Raw genomic sequence first — 8,022 nt, forward strand, 5'->3', positions numbered from 1 at the left:
ACTATTAAGTACACTCAGTTAAGATATTTTCTGTCACTTGCAAAATAACAGTAATAAAAATCTATCTGCAACTTCACATCTAAAATGTTGAAGCAGATTCTTATTTGCTCAAAACAGTCAAGTCATAGGACTTATCTTGTCCCTCTATTGGGCTCTCTACTCTGTTATTCAAATAGGTCTTCAAGCTTCTGTGCTTGGTAATCACTATGTAGCATCCCTATGCATACACTTGCCCGCATTCATTGTTTATCGACAATTCCTTATTTATAAACAATTGCTAACCACTTAATCTCCTTGATCACATTTCCCATGATCAATCTTAGCCATCAAATCTTCAAACTTGACCAGGTTCAATGTATCCTTTCGATCTGAAAATGTTTTACCTTACCTCAGGACTTGCAATCCTTTCTTGGAACTTGCACAAGGTTATTGTGGTTCAATCTGCATTGTAGATATTCCTGTCGATTTTCCTTTGCCATAGATCCTTAACAAACTTCATGCACGGCATACCAATCATTTATACATCTCTAGCTAATCATTGTCGTTCATTAAATAATTCTTTTATCCATCCCATGCGCACTGTCATAACTTGGTTGCAACTCGGTAAATACTAAACTTTACTCGGTAGACATTTCGCCTTCATTAACCGATATCGATAACCTTAGGGTTTATCGACTAGGTTCCTTGGGGTTAACCGAGTAGGTTCTTTGTCCGATGACATAGTATAGTATAAACCTTACAATCAACAACATATGTAGAATATCAAAACAATCTAAACATCATGATCTCATCATTGTCTAACTCAGTAATAGTTGCCCATTGAATAACTTATTTCTCCCCTTATTCATCACATTCTTTCTATGTCTTTTACCGACATCTTAATTCTCTTCAAATCAATCTTCTCGAGATATGGCAACATCATACTGAATCAGATAATCAATCTCTTGACATCAATGACAAAATAATGTTATAAAGATACTTATCATCCTTCTTCAGTTATATCAATAATCTTCAACAACCTTCTCAATATCCTTATTGAATATCAATAATCTCCTGATATTGAAATGCAAACAATCTTTCTTACTGTAATGCCAACATCTTTGAAGCGTTGTGCGATGACGCATTGGTTCAAAGAAAAACTTGATTGATGATGTTGTTGATATTGGTCTCGATAGGACGTGGATTCGACCTTGATTTCAATGCGGATTCTATTTTAATATGATACTAATTCAATTTGAGATGATAAATCTTGATATGATGCCCTAGATGCTGATTTACAGATTACGATGAGAGGATGCCCCCTCGGAAGATAAATCGGAAGATAAATCAGATAATTTTTCAATGTTTTTGAATTTTTTGCGATTTTTTAATTTTTTTTATATTTTTGAAAAAAATTATTATTTTTAATGATTTTATGATTTTTAGATATTTTCAAAGTTGATCTGATTCATTTCCCGATAAGAAATTTGAAAACGTTGCCCTGTCAGGTTGATTAGTTGATTAATTGATAAAAAAAATTAGTGGAATAAAAATCCCACTTAAATGCCCCACCTTGAGTTTAAAAAGGTGAATTTCCTTTTACCACTCTTCATTTGTGCAGTTGAGTTGTGTGAAAAATTGCTCTAGAAGAGGAAAATGGCGATCCCCTACCACCAACATGGATTTGAGCGAGTTAGGGGACATGAGCGTCCTGTAGCCTACGGTCCACTATTACGTACTCCGAGAAAACCTAGCTTTGTCAATTTTTAGTTTGAATTTTGAACAAAATTAGCTAGTTTTAGATAAAATTGTTTTCATTTTCCTCATGTGGCTTTTTTTAAATTTTGTATTTTTGAGATGGATTTTTCGCATTTGGAAATGGGTTCTTTTTTTATTAAAAATTGAAATTTGCATGTTTCAAAAAAATTACATTTTGGGGGGATTTAAATTTTAAACTTTTTACAATTTTAAAAAAATGAATTCAAAATTTTCATGGGAGGGGGGATGGCGACGCCCCGGCGGTGCTGCCATGGGCACCAATTAATGTGATGCTAAAAATATGGTTCAATGAAAGCAACCATACACATAGATGAGACAATATAATGAAATTACGAAGCAAATAGAAAGATAAACAAATGCAAACCAAATACTCTTTGAGATGTCCGATACTCCTCTATTCTTGAGGACCTTGAAGGTTGAAGAATTGTTGGCTCTCAGCGGAGCAATGACCTCCAAAGTGGCAACTCAAGAGTTGAGTAGCTACTTCATGATTAGGAAAATGATATGAAATGCATGATTGTCTGCATGATTAATCTAAAATGTTAATTGTGGTAGATGATTGAGATAAAATTACCTATAGTAATGATGCTAAAACTATGAATGCAAGGGATCTTTATTACTCCAAAATGAGGGGTATTTATAGGAATTCCAAGGCCAAAGCTGAGGTTGCAAGAATTGACAGTCCATATTTGATCTGAAGATATCAAGGGTCAAGATTGAGGAAGTTGGAGAAGGGGTTGGAGGAATGGACACTTGTCATCTCTGTGGTGACAAGTGTCAAGGAGCCTTGCTCATGAGAGGGCAAGTGTCCAAGGGAGGAGACATGTGGCAAAAGTGTCATGTGTCCCAAGGGGAGAATATCCAACCCATAAGAGGTTAGGATGTGCAAGAGCATAGGGTTAGTTGGACCCTAGGATTAGATAGAATGGGTTAGGTTAGGGGGTGGTTACATTAGGTGGTTAAAAGTTAGGAGCCATGTGCTCAATTTGAATTTAGAAATTCAAATATTTAGAAAAAGATAATTAATCTCAACATATCATGATTTGGTTTGTTTTAACTAATTATGAGAATAGAAGAATGAATTTAAATGGGGGGAGGATTAATTAATTTAGATTAATTAATCAAAAGGGGATATGAAATTAACTATATAAATAAATCATGTAGATTTATTTACTAGTAGATGAATAGGGAAATAATCAAATTGCTTGTGAATTCAATTAAATGGGAAGGGGGATTAATTAAATAATTGTGTATTTAATTAATTATCTTTAGACCATTTTTAGGTGTATACACTTTCTTTATTCAGACTCTATAATATGTAGCATTTTATTCTCCCTATGTATTGGGCTTCATTTACATGTAATGGTATGGTAGCATAAGGCAATTCCTTTTGAATGCTAACACCAATTAAGGTTTCCCACTTTTTAGACAACAATAAATCCCACTCAGTTGGACAATAAACTATGATAATGTGTTAGAAATACTTTTCTTAGTTGTTATTGATGTCAAACCGGGTGATCCGGATTGGTCCAGATGTGATGCAGAACCATGGAAGATAGGTATGTATGTTGTAGGTGGTAGATCCTAGTTTTTTTTTATGCATTCCAGACATGTTTATTACTCTGGAAGTATGTATTGTTAGTATGAGGATACATTTTTTTTTTATATGAGAGTTTTGGTTTTGGTTGACAATTGGTTTTGTGCTCTAGTCGTTCATGCAGTGACTTATTTCATAAGTGCAGTCCTCCGCATTTGTGTCTTGATGCAGATATGGTAGTGCAATTTTTCATGAGTGTTATCATCAATTGAGATTGTTGTATTCATGGTTTTAGTGCTCCATAATTTGTGCTATGGATGTTGTGCTTCAAAAGTGTATTTAGTTATGCAGTGTTGAGTAGATCTTAGTGCTCTGATTTCCTCCAGTTGCTTGATTTTTTATGATAAGTTGTTGATGATCCGTTGTTCATGTCTTTAAGCTCGTAATGCTAAGTTGGATCAAGATCATTGTGCTCTTTTAGCGTGTTGTTATGGAAGTTCAAGGACATTCTCTTTCCAAGTCAGGTCGACCTTGAAAGATTATGTTTTTATTTTGCTTCAGTGATTGTAGCATGTGATTTGACCATTGAAGTATCCTTTGGAAAAATGTTATTGAGGTTGACTTGTTGTACATTCTTATTGTTACACTCATGTATATATAGATAGTCATATTATGTTTCATGATATCGTATGAGAGAGAAGTACGAGGTGAGTGAATTGCGATGAAGTGAAGAGCAAGGTGGTAAGCAATAAAGTGAATGAGTAAAAGAGAAGGATGGATCTAGTGAGACAATATATTGGAGTGAGAAGATAGAGAAGGGATTTACAGAGTTTCTTAACCTAATCTACTACAAATGATTGGTGTGTTGTCTGAGCTTAATTGGAACTGATCCCATGCATATGTAGATGCAATTCTTTTAGTTCATTTCTTTATTCTCTAGCAGTGCACCTTTCCAGCAGTGAGCCATTGTATTCCAGACAATGAGCCTCCTTTTGTAATCCCATATAACTAGTTATATTATCTTGAGAGTTAACCCTATCCATGTTTATTCCATTTAGGTTTTCCATGTATAAAAATATGGTGTCTCCCTTATGGTTGTGTATGTTGTGCATTTTTTTTTCTTTTATTGCATATTTCATTTTATGTTAAGGATATCTAAGATCTAGTTAAGTTTTAGATTATTAGAGTGTTTTATTTTGGGAATATTGATTCACCCCCACCTCTCAGTATTCCAATCTATTCAACAATTTGGTATCAGAGCCTAGTCCCTAGTTGCTAGCTTAACTGCTTGAGGGAGATCTTGATTTGAACATATGGATCCTATGGATATGGATGGAGAATAATATTTAGATGAAGAATTAAAGATAGCCCTTGAATATCTTAAGAGTGTGGAATCTAAGAATGAAGAATTGAAAGAGAATGTTAAGGTAGCAAACGAATGTGTGAAGAAGTTGAGAGATCAGATCCGAAAGTTCAAAGCAAGGCATCGAGAAGTTAACAAGGAATTGAAGTAAGTGAATGAGACTGTTGTGAACCTGAAGTTGCAAATTGAAGAAAGAAGGAAAGTTGAAGAAAGCTTGAAGGATACAATCAATCTAAAGACTGGAGAAAATGGGAAGCTAGAACAAGAATTATTGAAGTTGAAGTCAAAAATAAAAGTTAGTGAAAACAGTGCACTATTGGACAAACTATTATCCATGCAGAAATCTCACAAGGATAAGGAAGGATTAGGATTTTTCAGTGAATATTCAAAACAGAATGACAAAAGTACTAAAGGGAAGGAAAAGATGGAAGTTGAGAGGAAACATAGAGATTCAAGCAAAGTCTGGAATCCCGAACCTACTATAAACAAACCTCTGATTTGGCAACAATCAAGTCATAAATATAAGCTATAAATAGTTTGTGAATGGAGTAAATGGATCACTTATGAATAAGCTCTTTAAAGGTTATTGTCACATGTGCTATAAATTTGGTAACAAAGCTAATCAGTGTAGATCTAGAGTAAATTCAGTGAATTTAGGATAGAGGAATGTAAAATGTTACAATTGCAACGAGTACGGACTGTAGACACCTAAAAATGTCTCATTAATCACACACTAACTGTTCGTCCAAAATAATTAAGTAATTCTTCAATTATTTAATTAAGCTAACTATTCTTCTGAAGTAACTCAATCATCACCCTTCAACATTATTAATTATTCAATTTATATTCTTTAATTAATTAATCAATTAACCCTTTCCTGAATATTAATTAAATATTAATTATTTAATTAATTATATTTCTAAGGTTTAAATAGTTTCATTTAAATTATTTAAATTAATTAACTTTTTTCTCCATATCCCCAAATTTGAATTTCCAAATAATTCCATCTAATTTCATTTCTCTCAAATTCACAATTCCCCAAATGTGGATTTCAATTAATTTCATCTAATTCCAAATCATCAATTTAACATTTCACCAAATCTGAATTTCAATAAATTTCATGTGCATTTCAGCATTCGAAAATCCAAATTGAAAATGAAAATGAAATTCAATCTCAAAATATTACACCACATGTTGAAAATCATAACTAATTCATCAAATCAGATAACTAATCAGTTAACTCAATTAACTCATGAATTACCCCTTTTCACTCCAAATCACCTTTTTCTAACTGATTAATCAATCCACTTATCTCTCAAATCCATTCAGTCATCTGATCAATCAATCCAATCAACTGAACAATCTATTCAATTCACTATTCAATCTATTCAGTTGACTACTCAATCAATTTATTTAAGAAAGTCAATCAATCTAAGTTAACAAATCAATCAACCCTGTTAACTAATCAATCTAAATCAGTTCACTCCCAATCAAAACTTGAGTTCAAAATCCCTCTCCATCTCTTATGAAAATCTATATAAATAGCATCATTTTCTCAATTCAAGCTAGATCACACTCTTCAAAATAATTGTCGTCTTTATGCAAGAAATCCCATTGCAATACCTAAGTGCCACCTACACCAGCAATTTGGAGAAGAACAATGGAAGCACAAATCTAGAATAGGGAGTTTGAGTTTTTTAAATCTTTCAATTCTAGTATTTATTTCATTGCATTATGTTTTATTTTAGCTAGATTAGCTAAGCATCTGTGATCGTCCTTTTAGCCTAATTAGCTTAATTTACATGATTTCAAGCATGAAAACAATGGTGAACCCTACGTGAAGTTACAACTTATTGATCTAACTATCTGATTTTCTAAATTTGTAGGGTCGTATGAATCAGCAAGATGGAATGTGCAATTGACTACATAGAAATTCACAATTGTTTATTCTGATGCGCAATTGATATTATTTTAGTTTGCAATTGCTATTACAGAAATTCGCATTGGATTTATCTAGTACGCCATTGTAGGCTTAACCTAGATTTCAAATTTCTTGTGTCATTTTGGCTTTGATTTGGTTTGCAAGATGAACCCATAAAAATCTTCCAATTCTGGAAAAGTTGATTTTTTGTGCAAAAAATGTCTCTAACCCCATGGCAGGAAAGGTAACTTTCAAAATTTTAGGTGCCAGGAAGAGAAGAGAACATAGAAGGCATCAAAGAACCTATCAGCGCCTTTTGAAAGTAGAGAGAAAACTTCAAGAACTTGAAGAAGAAGAGGCCATAACCCAATATCACATAACTATACACCGATTTCTGGCCAAGTTTGATTTCCATGATATTGAAGTAATGGCTCACGTCATCTGGAGTGATCTTATCGTAGAATGACCTCTCTCTTCTATCTTCTTTCTCTGTCTAATTTTCTTTAAAAGAACTCAGTTTATTTGATGCGCAATTGATCTAATAGAAATTCGCATTTGATCTGACAGAAATTCGCATTTGATTTGATAGAAATTTGCAATTGATCAGATATCAGTTCGCATTTCATCAGATGTTAGTTCATAATTGATCAGAAGTTAATTCGTAATTTCTAGAGTAGGTTAGATTGATTTTGTTTTTGTTTTTCTGTCATTTTTGTCATAATTACATTTGGTTTCTGCAAACAAAAAGTTGTAACCAAGAAGAAAGTTAGGCTGGAGAGCCCACCATGTGTCAACTAACCTTTTTTGGTTTTCTTGTAGGGGTATCTTAGAAACTTTCATTTTGGTGCATTTAAAATAAATCACAAATAAATTACTTTTTTATTTCCTCACCATTGCTATGAAGGATAAAATGAACACCGTGTTTTCATGGAGCAACATCTCCATCTAGACTGGAAAATTTTGCAATGGAGGTTTAAAAAGAATATTGTTTTCCATGTTTTCAAGGTGGTAAGCATATGATCTCCCCTTAACTGGGTGAGCAAAAATCTAGACCCATCTTGTTCATACTTTCTATCAATTTTGCATTAGGATAAAACCCTTAGAAGGCCTGCCTCTCGAGTAGCCCATAAGGCCAAGTGAGAGGGAACGACCTAAGTGGCAACGACTTAAGCCAGGTAATCCAAGCCACTATTAAATAAATGTGTCTGCAATGAAAATTGTAAGCAATAGGTGATATATTATGTCATAACGATGTTATGCCTCCCTCAGTGCCTATATGGTATGATAAAACATGAAGAGCGTAACCTCTTCAGACTGGGAGACCTCCTTAATGGAGCGTAACACACTGTTGATTATGACCACCTGAACGAAATCATGATTAAATACCTTAAGATCTAGAGGCCAAACCAAGTCAGGAACCAAACACTTATACTATCATAGTGC

The sequence above is a fragment of the Cryptomeria japonica genome, chromosome 8 (genome assembly GCF_030272615.1).
Source record: "Cryptomeria japonica chromosome 8, Sugi_1.0, whole genome shotgun sequence".
In the NCBI taxonomy this organism is placed as follows: domain Eukaryota; kingdom Viridiplantae; phylum Streptophyta; class Pinopsida; order Cupressales; family Cupressaceae; genus Cryptomeria; species Cryptomeria japonica.